General features: G+C 36.1%; 1 pseudogene; it reads left to right on the forward strand.

Annotated features, from left to right (window-relative positions):
* Nucleotides 1–3629: 3629 nt before the first annotated feature.
* LOC145604143 (secreted RxLR effector protein 161 pseudogene) lies at nucleotides 3630–3965 on the forward strand (annotated as a pseudogene).
* Nucleotides 3966–14919: the final 10954 nt, after the last annotated feature.

The following is a 14919-nucleotide window of genomic DNA, read 5'->3' on the forward strand; positions in this document are numbered from 1 at the left end:
AGTCTCGACAAATCTCGAATATATTTTTCGCTAAATACCAACTTGAATGTTCGTGATGAGATCTGTTATGAGTTGAACATGGAGAGCACGGATGATTTTGGAAAGTACTTAGGGGTACCTACCATTAATGGTAGAGTCACCAAAAGCACTTATCAGTTCCTTGTTGATAAAGTCAATGCGAAGCTAGGTGGTTGGCAATCTAAGGTGTTATCGATGGCTGGCAAGGCTACATTAGCTCAAGCTTCTCTCTCGTCAATTCCAGGCTACACAATGCAATCAGCCCGTGTCCCAAAAGGTATTTGTGATGCTATCGATAAGAAGACAAGGGCTTTTTTGTGGGGCAGCAATGAGGAGCATAAGAAACCTCACTTGGTAGCTTGAGATACGGTGATTAAACCAAAGAGTGAAGGTGGGTTAGGATTCCGATCAATGCGTCAATCCAATGCGGCCTTTCTTTCAAAACTGGGATGGAGGATATTGGCAGAGAAGGATTCTTTGTGGTCAAGAGTTATTAGACACAAGTATTGTGGTGGTAGATGTGACGTTGAGATGTTCAAGTATAAAGCTGACTCTTCGAATGCATGGAAGGGAATTGTTGAAAACATTGATGTTTTGAAGAAGGGGTTAAGATCGGCAGTAGGAAATGACAAAGGGACTGACTTTTGGCATCATAATTGGGCTATCAAAGGCCCATTAATCGAGAAGGTAATCCATGACCTTCCTGCTGAATCTCTTGGTTTCAAGGTGTGGGACATGTGGGATAATCAAAGGGGTTGGAAATTTGAGTTGTTTGCTGATTATCTCCCTGGTGATATCTTAAAGATTATCCAATCTTTCGAACTTGTGGAAGATGAGGATGCGATTGATACTATTTTTGGAATGGTTCACCTTCAGGAGATTTCTCTCTTAAGTCTGCAATGGAGATTATTCGGGGAAGCAATAATGTAGGACAAGATGACACTCCTTGGCATCTTATCTGGAAGATAAAAGCACCTCAAAGGATGCGCTTCTTCTTTTGGCTTGCTTATAAGGATAAACTGATGACAAATGCTGCTAGGTTCATTCGACACATGACCGCGGACCCTCGATGCCTAGTTTGTGGTTTTATAGAGGAAAATGCGGAGCACATTCTGAGAGGTTGTCATTCAGCTAAGGCAGTGTGGCGTAAGCTTGATGTTAATGTTGATAGTCCTGATTTTAACATCCCTTTTCGAGAATGGATTATGAAGAATTTGCGAGTTCGAGGTTTTTATGATAAGGAGGATTGGAATTTGATTTTCACAGTAGCTTGTTGGTGGTTGTGGCGTTGGAGAAATACGCGTAGTTTTGATAGAAATGTTGATATCCCTATTGACCAAGCTTGTTTCATTATGGCTCGTGTTGGTGATATTCAAAGGGCATATGATAGAGTTGCTGATGCGAGAAGAGGAAAGCGCAAGAGGGAGGAAATCTTTGTGACTTGGGAGGCTCCTCCTATGGGCTGGGTTTGTTTACAAACTGATGGAGCATCTAAGGGAAACCCAGGTGCGGCTGGGGCTGGTGGGGTTGTTCGTGATCATCTAGGAGTTTCCAGGGAGGTTTTTGCTCTTAATTGTGGGACTTGCTCGTGTACTAAGGCAGAACTTCTGGCTGTGATGCGTGGTTTGGCTGTGGCGTGGAATGGAGGGCACCGTAAGGTCCAACTCAAGGTGGATTTGGAAGTAGTTGTTCGTATGTTAGTAGATCCTACTCCTACTAACTCTCCTTATATTCATATCATCCGAAAGTGCAAGGCCTTGTTAGAGAGACAGGGTTGGAAGGTCACTATCGGTCACTGCTACAGAGAAGCGAATAGGGTCGCGGATTGGCTTGCGAACTTTGGAGTTTCAATGGAGCAGAAAATGGTCTTTTTTGAGGCGATCCCGGAGGATCTTCGTGCTGTTTTATTGGAGGACCTAAGGGGAGTGGCCTTTCCTAGGAGAGTGCAATCGGATGCTTAGTTTTATTTTTTTTTTTTGTTTTTGTTTTGTTTTTTCTTTCGGTTGTTGCTTTTGCTTTCTAGTTTTAGCTTTGTCTTTGTTTTAGGGGCTTGCCCCTCATCTCCACAAAAAAAAAAAATAAAAAATAAAAAACAAATACCAAAAGTTGCGTAAATACTGGAAACTAAAAAAAACTAAAGTCAACTCCTTAACATAAACTCTCAAATTCCACTAGAGCTAAAATTAAAGAAAAGCCTACCTAATAATCCCCCTCAAGCTGCGTGAATCTTGGGTATTTATAAACCCAAGATTCCCTCGTCACGAAACCGACTTCAGCAAAATAATAAGAGTTAGGCCCAAGGAATATAAGCCCATTCCTTTCTTCATTAATCGAGCTGGTCCACAAATTACGCTCAGCTCTTCTCTGCTTGAAACTACAAGCTGGGCCCCTTTCAACCTTTGGCCCAATCATACTCTTGGTTGGTTCGTAATATGTATTTGAACTTCTCATTAATCGAGCCCTTAATCACCAAATAAATTCCTTTAATTCAGTCTTGGGCTTCAAATATACGGTCCTGAAATACGATCAAATTCCAATATCTTCGTAGTGGTTTAATAAGCTCGGGAATTATTATAATCCTGCAAATTCCTACAAAATAATGCCAACTCTACAAAAACACTAGAAAACGTATATTAGTAATAAAAATAGCTCCGCAGAGCCCAAATAAGCACAAATATGACCGTGGGACAGGGAGTAAATATATATATATATATATATATATATATATATATATATATATATATATATATATATATATATATATATATATATATATATATAATAGACTTATCACACCAGTAGGTGTAAAACCCGTTGGATACAAATGGGTATTTGTGAGAAAACGTAATGAGAAAAATAAGATAGTTAGATACAAGGCAAGACTTGTAGCCCAAGGATTTTCTCAAATTCCAGGGATTGATTATGAAGAAACATATTCTCCAGTGGTTGATGCAACTACATTAAGATTTCTGGTAAGTTTGACTGTCACAAAAGGACTGCAAATGCGATTAATGGATGTAGTTACTGCGTATTTGTATGGGTCACTCGATACGGACATTTACATGAAAGTCCCCGAAGGACTAAAACTACCAGAAAACCACAAGCCTAGACAATTGCTTTCCATAAAACTAAAAAGGTCACTTTATAGATTGAAACAATCTGGAAGGATGTGGTACAACCGTCTGAGTGAATACCTTATGAGAGAAGGATTCAAAAACAACCAAGTTAGTCCCTGTGTTTTCATAAAGCGATCACAATCAGGATTCGCTATCATTGCAGTTTATGTTGATGATTTAAATATCATCGGAACCCCGAATGAACTCGAGAAAACTGCAAAATACTTGATGAAAGAATTTGAGATGAAAGACCTTGGGAAAACTAAATTTTGCCTTGGGCTGCAAATTGAGCACTTGAGTCATGGTATTTTTGTACATCAATCAAACAATACAGAAAGAGTTTTGAAACATTTCTTCATGGACAAAGCAACCCCAACCAACTTCCCAATGGTTGTTCGTTCTTTGAATATGAAAAATGATCCATTTAGACCCCGAGAAGAAAATGAAGAGATTCTGGGTCTAGAAGTACCATACTTAAGTGCAATTGGAGCCTTAATGTACTTAGCTAATAATACTAGACCTGACATAGCTTTCTCTGTGAATTTGTTAGCCAGGCACATCAATGCACCAACATATAGGCATTGGAAGGGAGTTCGACACTTACTCCGGTACCTACGAGGGACACAAGACCTTGGTTTATATTACCAACCAAAACAAGATGCTGCTCTCATTGCAGACGCTGGATACTTATCAGATCCTCAAAATGCAAAGTCACAAAATGGATATGTGTTTACTTATGGCGGCACTGCAATATCTTCGAAATCAACAAAGCAGACATTGACCGCGACATCATCAAATCATGCAGAGTTGATAGCCCTCTATGAAGCATGACGGGAATGTGTGTGGCTGAGGTCGATGATCAGTAATATCCAAAAGGAGAGTGTTATGAACGCAATAACAGAAGACCCAACCATCATCTTTGAAGACAATACATCATGTATCGCTTAAGTAACTGAAGGATAGATATATTAAGGGAGATAAAACGAAACATATTGCCCCAAACTGTTCTTCACACATGATCTGCAAAAGGATGAGGAAATAAATATCTAGCAAATTCAGTCTTGTGAAAATCTTGCCGACCTTTTCACCAAATCACTTCCTTCGAAGAAATTTGAGCAGTTAGTTCACAAAATCGAAATGCGACATCTTCGTGAACTATGCTGAGATCAGGGGGAGTATTATATGTACTGCACTCTTTTTCCCTTTGATCAGGTTTTTATCCCACTAGGTTTTTCCTGACAAGGTTTTTAACGAGGCAGTATACCAAAGCATATAATACTATATCGTTGTACGTACTCTTTTTCCCTAGCTATGGTTTTTACCCTATAAGGGTTTTACCTAGCAAGGTTTTTAATGAGGCAACAAATACCTTTTATGTATAAGTATAGGCATTCAAGGGGGAGTGTTAGAAGGCAATGTGAATGCCAATAATTGATTTGATGTTGCAATGCACATATGAGTCCAACCCTTGTGAACTCATATTGTCTATATGTATGAAATTATTGTACTCCTAGTTGAACACTCATGCTATATAAAGAGTGTCATACAAGAGAAAATTTACGGAGCAATACTTATCAGTGACAGGGTAAAGTCGTATCCCCTAATCAAAAGAATTACCTAAGTCCTCTAAATAAAGTAGATAGGGAAGTAGGGTCGAATCCACAGGGAAACAAGTCTTTCTACTCCTAATTAATTATTTTAATCTAAATTATCAAGGTAACGAATGTTGTTGTTATTTAAAGGAATTATACTACGAAGAATATGAGTGAGGAAAATAAAGTAGGGGAGAAAACAAATATTAAAAGGCCTAGGGCATAGGTTCACCAATAAATAATACTCCAGGGTAAAACATATTAATCAATCATCAATGTATCAATTAATTAGATCATAAAGGGCTTTCGCTACGTATTACAATCACAGAGTTAATTTACCGGTATTAAATCTCATCTCTCGAATCTTGACTTAACCATTTATAAATTAAACTGCCTATTGAAACTAGGCCTTTATATTAATTCTCATCTCTCGAATCTCGAATCAATATTGCGTAGCTCATACAATTAAACCAGCGCTAATCTAATTGCATAGTATTAAACCAATCAATAGGAAATTAATCAAGCATTGACAATCAACAATAATAAATTACCCCTTCATATTATTTATGGATCCCCACAAACCCTAGAAAGAAAACTATTCGTGCATAATTAAAACTAAACTAATCAAAGCAATTAAACAAATCATAACAATAAAATAATAATGATGTAAACAAGAATTACGTATGAATACTCAACTAACAAAATAAAAGCAAAGCGTAATTAAAAAGAATAATATGAAATTAAGAAAATTATGATAACAAAACTTAAAGAAAATAATAATATAATCAGAAATAAAAGAAGTCAACTAACACTTGCATGAAAACAAAATTGACGAACGAACAAAGACTGTGAAAATCCTAACTGAAACAAATTAAGTTACGGAAATCTAAAGAAATTAACAAAGCTTAAATCTAGCTACTAACCTCCTCCCTCACGTAATACTACTATCCTATTTATATAAAGAAAAACAAAAAGGAATTCCAACCCCACTCAAACTAATAAAACAAAGCCTAACAAAGCTAACAATAAAAGTTGCGGGAAGTTGGAGTTCGGAATTTGCAGGCCCAAAAGCAACCAACAACTCAACAATCTTAACGCTGAAGATGTCCATCTGACCGGGCCAGGCCTCGCCCGATCGGGCCCGGTCAACTGGAGTTGCGAGATGGGCTTCAATGCTTGGACTTTGTCTTTTAGAATTCACTAGCCCAAGTTTCTTCACTTGTTTGGTCCGTAATAATAACTTGTAAAATCTTGGACCTCTTCATATATCGAGCCCTTAATCATCGAACCAAATTTAATTAACTCGATCTTGGGCTTAAAATATACGGTCATAAAATACGATCCGACTCCAATATCTTTGTAGTGGCTCCATAAGCTCGGGAATTATCATAAATCTGCAAATTCCTACAAAATAAAACCAACTCTACAAAAACACTAGAAAACGTATATTAGTAATAAAAATAGCTCCGTAGAGCTCAAATAAGCACAAATATGACCGTGGGACAGGGAGTAAATATATATATAAAATAGACTTATCAATCAGTTTCTCTATCTTCTCTTACTCCTTTATTTCTCTGAAATAAAACTTTCTATCGATAAATTTTTAACAGTTATGCAATATTTAAAAAAAAAATAGGAAAAATTGCCCGGAATAATCCCACCTTTTGCCCGTCCGTTGAAAATAATCCCACCTTTCGATTATTTTTTAATAATCCCACCTTTACCCCCCGATCTTTTTTAATTGTCCCATTTTACCTGGAACCGGTTGAGTAGGTTTTTTTTTTTTTTTAAAGTTTAATTTAAACGTGTTATGACTTGATTGGCCAAAAATTAAAAGAAAAAAAGTAAAAAAAAAAAAAAAAAACACAACACAACAAAAGCAAAAACCACCAGTCACCCCTATTCAGCCACCACCGTTCCCACCACCACCCAAACTCAAAGCCTAGAACCACCATCCCACCCATGCCTGAAACCACCGCCACCTAGAAGCCGCCGCACTGACGACCCCACCCAGCCAACCTTACCACAGACCCCCAATAACCCTTTAATTCAAGACCACAAAACCCACCAAACCAAACCCGACGGATTGGGTTGGCTGGAATTCGGGAATCGGGGCAAGGATTTAATGGGGGTTTGTGGTTTTTAATGGGGGATGGGGGTGGTTGCGAGGCGGTATAGGTGATGGAGGTTTGGGGTTTGCCGATTTCGACGGTGGATCTGGAGATAGGGTGTCGTTTTGGTCGGGGAAGGAGGTGGTTTACTAGTATAGGTGGGTTGGGTGGTCGGGGAAGGAGGTGGTTTAGGTGTGTTGGGTGGTCGGGGAAGGAGCGGATTTAGGTGGTCAGGGAAGGAGGTGGTCGGGGTTGGTCGTTAGGGAGGTTGTCGTGCCGGGATGGGTTGCTGGGTGGTCGTGCCGGGATGGGTTGCTGGGTGGTCGGGGTTGGTCGTTAGGGAGGTCGCCGCTCCGGAATCGGTGGTTGGGGAGGTGGTTTTGGCTGGTGGTGGCTTTAATTTTAATTAATTGTTTTTTTTTAACTTTTTTTTAAAAAAAAAAATTTATTTTATTATTTAGACTAATCGGGTGCCAACACGTGTCAAATAACTTGCTGCAGCAAGTTAAGTGACCGGTTGGGACCATTAAAAAAGATCGGGGGATAAAGGTGGGATTATTAAAAAATAATCGAAAGGTGGGATTATTTTCAGCGGACGGGCCAAAGGTGGGATTATTGCGGGCAATTTTTCCACACACACACACACACACACACACACACACACACACACACACACACACACACACACACACACACACACACACACACACACACACACACACACACACACACACACACACACACACACACATATATATATATATATATATATATACATCATATTTGGTCTTTATTAATGTAGGCATGATCTTTGTACTACTCTATCCGTCTACCTTATGACTTCTTATAATAATTGAATTTGTGATGCAGGTGATTGTTGATAACGGGCTCTATAAAGGGTATGAAGTGATATGACTTCATATGACCTCAAAGAGTCAGAGCAGGGGTGGGCCAAAGAATTTCGGGCGCCTTTTTTATAATTCAAAAGGAGATTTCAGTAATAATACTTCGTAAATATTAAATTACCAGAAATAAAACCATAAGTCCATAACATTTTCACGAGTAATTTCAAGGCCAATTGTCTCGAATAAATATTCAAAAATATAGCAAAAGACATTATCATAAAAAAATTTAGAGCAAGTTGTATCTAAAAACTTTGGTAATTTGATTCATAGAGAAGATATAATAGAAGTAAAAAAAAAAATACTCCGTGGAAAATTAAGTATAATTTTATGTAAGAAAGTAAACATAATAAAGAGCTAAGGCCCTGTTTGATTCACCTTAATTTTGCTGAACTGAAATTATTTTTACTGAACTGAACTTATTTTTACTGAACTGAAATTATTTTTACTGAACTGAAATTATTTTTTACTGATTTTCTATTATAATTCTTCTTTAAGAAAACAGAATTTTACTGAACTGAACTTATTTTAACTGAACTGAAATTATTTTTACTGAACTGAAATTAATTTTACTGAACTGAAATTATTTTTACTTAATATTATTTTTCTAAGGTGAATCAAACAGGGCCTAAGTCCTAATTCATAAGTCATTACACATTAGAATCAGAACAAGCAAAGATACTTAAGATAGCTTAAAGTATATAGAAATAGAATGAAACAAAAGTATTGTAATTTTAAATCCAAAGAAAGACTTAAAAAGAAAAGGGAAATTCTCATTGGTAGCCTCGTACTTTTGTGTATTTTCAATGGTAGCCACTTCGAATATGAATTATCTTTGGTAGCCTCATAGTTTTAACGTTTTCACTTCCGTAACCTTAATTACTATAAACTGTCAAGTGGGTGTTAAATTTAACTGAATTATATTTAATTCATATTTTTTTGTTTCATAAAAAATAAAAAATAATTTTAATTATAATACATCCCTCCTCCACCCAATCACTAAGCCCAGCCACTTCCCTCTCGTAGTCCCCTCTCCCCCCTCTACTTTCGGGCTTTCGGCGGAGCTGCTCCGGCTGCCCCTCCTACTTACTCCGGCTAACCTTCCCCAACCCTCAGTCGCCCTTCTAATCCACCACAACCACCAATACACTTTCCCTCTTTCTAATTTTCTATGAAATTTAAATCCCCAAAACCAAAGTCATTCTTCTTTCCTTTCTTTAATTTGGCTGCTCAAGTGCTCACTATCTTCACCAATCAACCATCATCAATTGTCCTCACTGACCATCACCATCAGTTAGCATTATCATCAACAAGATAAATAGAAAACTTGGTCGTTGGCTTAATTGAATCAATTGATTTGGGCTAAAATTGAAGCGTGCGACTATAAATTATGGGCTAGCGGCGCTGCTCGGTAGTGAGGTGTAATACCCCGTATTTTTAATGTATTTTATAAATTTATATAATTATAAAATATATTTTGGGTCAAACCATTTTAATTATTGGATTATAGATAAAGCAAGTATTTATATTTGGGTCAACAAGTATTTAATCCAAATGTAGCCCGTCTTTCTTATGAACCCAATCATCCTATTTTTACTTTTGGGCCACCTATTTCATCATTTAAAGTCCATTATTTTTATGAAGCCCAAACCTACCCTAACCTACTCTACACTATAAATACTCCATTTATCCCCAAAAATTTCCCACACAAAAAGGTTAGTCTTATTTTCTTCCCTTTTCTCTCCTCTTTTCATTCTACCTATTTTGATGATTTTATTTATGGGTATTGGTTTTAATTATTCAAAGTATGTTTGATTAGTATCATAATTATGTTTTGATGATTTAAGATTGTAAATTTTAAATAATAAAGTGTTTTATTTTCAGATTTCATAAAATTATAAGTTAGGGTTTTAAAATTATTAAAGACTTGATTTTTAGGGTTTTTATGAACAATTGAATTAGGGCTTTTATAGTAATGATATTTTGAAATTTTGGTGATTATAACTACTAATTAGTTTAACTTAATTCCAGATTATTTTGAACACGTAAATTCGTGTTTAAATTTTTTACATTTTTGTTCGTTAATATTAATCCCGTTTTAATCCCGACCAGGTTCTAAACTCATTCGATTTTGATAAAAAAAGTAGTGTTTTCCATGTAGAAACAATGTTTTAACCTTTTGTGGCCAAATTCAACCTCTAAATATGATTTTCGGGCAGTTTTTGGTTTTTAACAAAGTTTTTTTAAAAAAATTTATCCTTGAGTTTAAAGGGTAATAGATAATTTAATATTTCTATGGATAATTTAAGTATAAAGATGTATTTTGATGAAGTTTTGAAGTGGTTTTTGATTAGTTTAAAATGCTGGAATTTTATTTAAAGTAGTATAATTGTGATTTTTATAAAAGGGTGTGATTACTTATTAAAAAATAGTTTAATTAGGGGTTTTTAAATAATTTTCAGATTATTTTAAATGGTTTAAAGTGAGTTTAAGTTGCTGGAAATTGTGTATACAAGGGTAATTAATTTAGTATTATTGTCCCTTTATGTAGGAGACTTGATTCGGGAATTGTTGTAGTGCTTTCGGCCACTTTAAGGGCTTTATTGAGGTACGTTCGCGTACTTAGCATAGTTATGTTGATGTAGTAGCATGCTAAATGTGTTTGATTAATTAAAAATAGTATCATGCTAGGTTTGGAATGGAAATTTGTGATTTGGATGTTATTTGTGATTGAATTGAGAGCATGATTTACTTGTGATGAGTTATTGAATGGAAATTTATAGTTTGGAATATTATTTATGAACCACATGTTTATTTATGGCTTGATAGAGCATGTTTAATCAAACTAATTGTTCAATTATGTTTGAAATATTGAAAAGGATTTTTATTATGGTTCATATAATTTTTATTGATGCTTTAAGCATGAGGAAGGAGCTATATAAGTGTCTATGTACACAAGGAATAAATTGTATGTTGGTGCCTTTGTGCACTTAAGGTGTTTTTAATACCGAGGGATAGGATTTTTGGCGCTTTATGCGTTTAAGGTGTCTTTGACACTGAGGTAGAATTAAAAAGGGTTCAACATTAAACATTATGTGGTCACTAAATATTCAAGAATTAAATTGGTATGTTTGAGTGATTGAATTATTATTGATGATTGAATTGTTATGCTTTGAGGGTCATCACCAAGTCTAATAATATGTAAATAACGTAAAGTGAAAGAAATTACACCAAAACTCTTGGAACGTATATACCTTGAGTATGAACATATGGGGGGAGTTATGTGACTTTATATTTGATATTAACTTCTAACGGAGTACAGGACGCTGTATATTCCTTTTTATTATTATTATTATGCGCTGGAATTTCGCCACCTATGTGTGGCACAGGTTTGTCGCTGGCACAGTTAGCTCCCGTGTTAGTTAACCTCAATTTATTTGGGGGAGGTATAGTTGGAAACCTGTTCGATGCGTAATCAACGCTAAATGAATTATTTAGTGTCTAGTTAAAGTGTCTTGTTGATTGTTGTGTGTGCTTGTAAACAGGTGCATCGAGGTAAGTGTGTGTTGATAGGTGAAAGCATGTTAGTGTGTTTAATTACGCTTATGTACTCAACTTTGCTGATTGTGTGTGTTTGTGTGTTTGGCCATGTCTTTATCTTGGCCCTATGATGACCCATTTTTAATGGAGAGTAGTGGGGACAAGTGGAGATAATCTTTTCAGGTGTTGAAGCATATTCATGACGGGGCATGAGTGAAGAGCGAATCATGCTAGTTTCTATTAGTTGAGATGTGGTTTATTGCTTTCAAATATTATATTATGTTATGCTTATGAGACTAACGCAAAGGTTTTCGTATTTTAATTGGTTTTGATAAGGGCCTACAAGGGTTTCAAGTTGTAGGTTGATTGATCTTATTTGACTTCGTTTTACTTTGGTTTTAACTTTACTTTCGTTTCGTTGACTTTTAAGTTGACTCGTTTTGAATGGTTTTGAGTTAAGTCTTCCGCTGTGTGTCTTTGATAATTGCCTTAGCCGTTCTCACGGTGGCGGTAACGTCTTAGATATTCCTAAATCGTATTTAAAAAAGTAAAATAGGTATTTTTAAAGGAAAGGAATTTCTAGGGTGTTACATGAGGCGGTGTGGCGATGCTGGTTGCAGGTTGGTGTGATGGTGGTTGGTTGTTCATCAGTGTGGCGGTTATGGGAAACTGCCCGATTGCTGGCTGATGTTACGGACTTGGTGCGTGAGGGAGTAGGGGCTGAGGTGTCGGGAATTAGGGCTTCTTCACGTCTACAACAGATCAATAGACCCCCTCGTCGAAGAAGGCTGTAAATCACAGTGATATGGAAGAGGGTATAAAGAATGTTTGATTTGCAACAATGATCGTAGCTTTGCTGAAAGAGTTGTTTATAATTGATTTAATTGTCATGTATGTCTTTGTGAAAAATATTGTGTGAGTCCGTTTTACTAACAAGCCCGCGCGCGGCCCGTTTTTTAATAGTTCGGCCCTTGCGCGGCCCGTTTTTTAATAGTTCGGCCCTCGCGCGGCCCGACTAATAAATATCACTGATTTTTTTTAAAAAAAAAAAATTCTTCCAACGTTCCGCCTTTCTCCTTCTTCTTCTTCCCTACGTTTTCTACAGTTACACTCCATTACTATCAACTTACCTACATTTTCCCTAAAATTTCGCATCACTCCTTCATTTTCTAGCTTATGCTTTACTTGCATGTACTTAATTTTTATTTTATTTTTTACATAAACCCTAATTTTCGTCTTCCTCAACTACATTAATGGCTGACCTTCCCCCTGTTGATGATTCTTCTCCTTTAAAAGTTTATGTGAAACGAACTAAACGATCATCAAAACAGCCTCCGAAGATAGTTGAAATGGCTGAAAGGTTAATAAATTTCTTAGTTATTTTTAGGTTATTCTTTTTTAAAAAAAAATTGTCAGTCATTTATTTTTTTGTTCTTGTTCTTGTTTTGTAGGGATGATTCACAGCATCCGAAGAAGCGTGGTCCTAAACAAGGTTCTAAACGAAGACGATCTGTGAGGTGTGATATTCGAAATAAATTCTTTTAAATTCAGAAAAATATGGTTTGTATATTCAGATGCACACCAGGTGTTCGATGAAATGTAAATTGTTGTTTTTACTTTGAATATTCTTGTGTAGGATTATATTAATTTTGATGTAATTACATTTGTTGTAATTTTGATTATTTTGAGGATTGACTATTATATAGTCAGGAATTATATTTTTTATATCAGAAATAAGCATTTTATGATATTATCTTTTGACGTGGGAAAATTAGGTCGTTGGACTAATCCTCCTAAGCCAAACAAAATTTATAAACACTCAACAAACCTAAATACAAGTATAGAGGTAAGTCAAGGGTCGAACCCAAAAGAACGGTAATGTCTAAGTGCTTCCAATTATGTGCCTAAGCTAGGTCGAAGACAAAGGGTAAAAGAGGACACTAACAACTACTAAGAAAAAGAAATCAAACAAATAAAATGCTAGGGATTAGGATTCACTTATAGTAGCAATGAAGAATGCAAATTGGTTTAGGAAGTTGACTAAGTCAAGCAATGTGAGGGAAGATTAATTATGCAACCAAAAGAGCATAACAAGCTATTCTCCTAGAGGTCTAACTAGTGTCAACTACGATAAACTCTAGCTAGGAAACATCACAAGACACCTCAATCGTGTAAATGCAAGCCACAAATCAATGGTCAGTATCAATGTGAACTTACAATGCAATCTAGTGTGAATAACTAGGGTGATCAAGCCTAAATCAAACACACACATGCACATAATCAATTAACCAATTTAATCACATCATCAACTCCATCAAAATCCCCAATCTACATCAATCCATTACATAATACAAGCTTCACCAAATCCCTAACCAAACAACTACTCTAGCAACATCATCAATTCAACTAATAACCAAAGAAATCAACAATCAACAATCAAAGAATAAACAATCAAAGAAGAACAATTACTCTAATCAAACATCAATCATCAAATCATCAAAGTCCAATCAAAATCCAACAATCCAAACATGAATACTAAACAAAACAATATATGAGATAGAGTTTAGAAATGCTCATTGATAATAGAGTAGATCTCCAATACAATTGTCACCATTGGATCTTCAATCTCTCAATCACCATTGAAATTCTTCACTTTCTCTCTCTAAAATCTACTCCTAAAACTAACCCCTAAATCTAGAGAGAGAAGCTCTCAACTAAGCTAGAATATGATCTAATTTTATTATGAAACTTCTTACAAAAATTGGGTTCAAATAGGTATAAGAAGAGAGAGAAAATCGTCGAAATCCGATCGGAAAAGACTCACGTCGGTGCGGCCGCACAACAGAGGATGTGCGCCCGCACCACCATGATGTGCGCCCGCACCACCATGGTGTGCGGCCGCACATCCTTCGTGTGCGCCCGCACCTTCTGCGCGTGCGGCCGCACTCAGTTGGGTTTCTTCGAATCTTCAACTCTTGAAGCTCAAGGGGTGCACACATGATTTATGATGGTGATGGGCACTAGGAGTGGCAATAGCTAAGGCTTAATATTGAGGGCACACACTTCCTTTGAAGGGAGCACAAGAGAAGAGTCAAGACTTGGAACTTCCACTTCTTTGCATCTTGAGCTTCCCAAATTCCATGAACTTGATCCAAAAGCTTCTTCCACCATAGTGGATCACCAAAATCAAGACCCGAACCTCGTCCAATACCTATAACCACGAAAATAGAGCAAATAAAGAAGAAAAGGCTAGAAAACTAACGAAATGCACAAAAGCTACAAAATAAGAGAAGAAAGGTAAAACTAAGCAACAAAACATAAAACTAATCACTTATTAAGCATGAAAGATATGAAAAGAGAATAGAAATGACCTAAATGCTCGTCAAATGTGTGCCATTTATGACACACATCATCTTTAATTGTATTATTTTATTTTGATAATAGTATATGTTTTTCAGGATTTAGATGATTTTCATCAGAAATTAAGTTCTTGTTGTCTGTATTGAAATTACTTCATTAATGAATAATTTATGTCATTTTTGATAATAGTTTATGTTAGTCAGGATTTAGATGATTTCCATCAGACATTAACTTCTTGTTGTCAGTATTTTATTACTTCATTCATGAATAATGTATCTTC

This window comes from Chenopodium album, chromosome 22, assembly GCF_948465745.1.
Source record: "Chenopodium album chromosome 22, dcCheAlbu1.1, whole genome shotgun sequence".
Lineage (NCBI taxonomy): Eukaryota > Viridiplantae > Streptophyta > Magnoliopsida > Caryophyllales > Amaranthaceae > Chenopodium > Chenopodium album.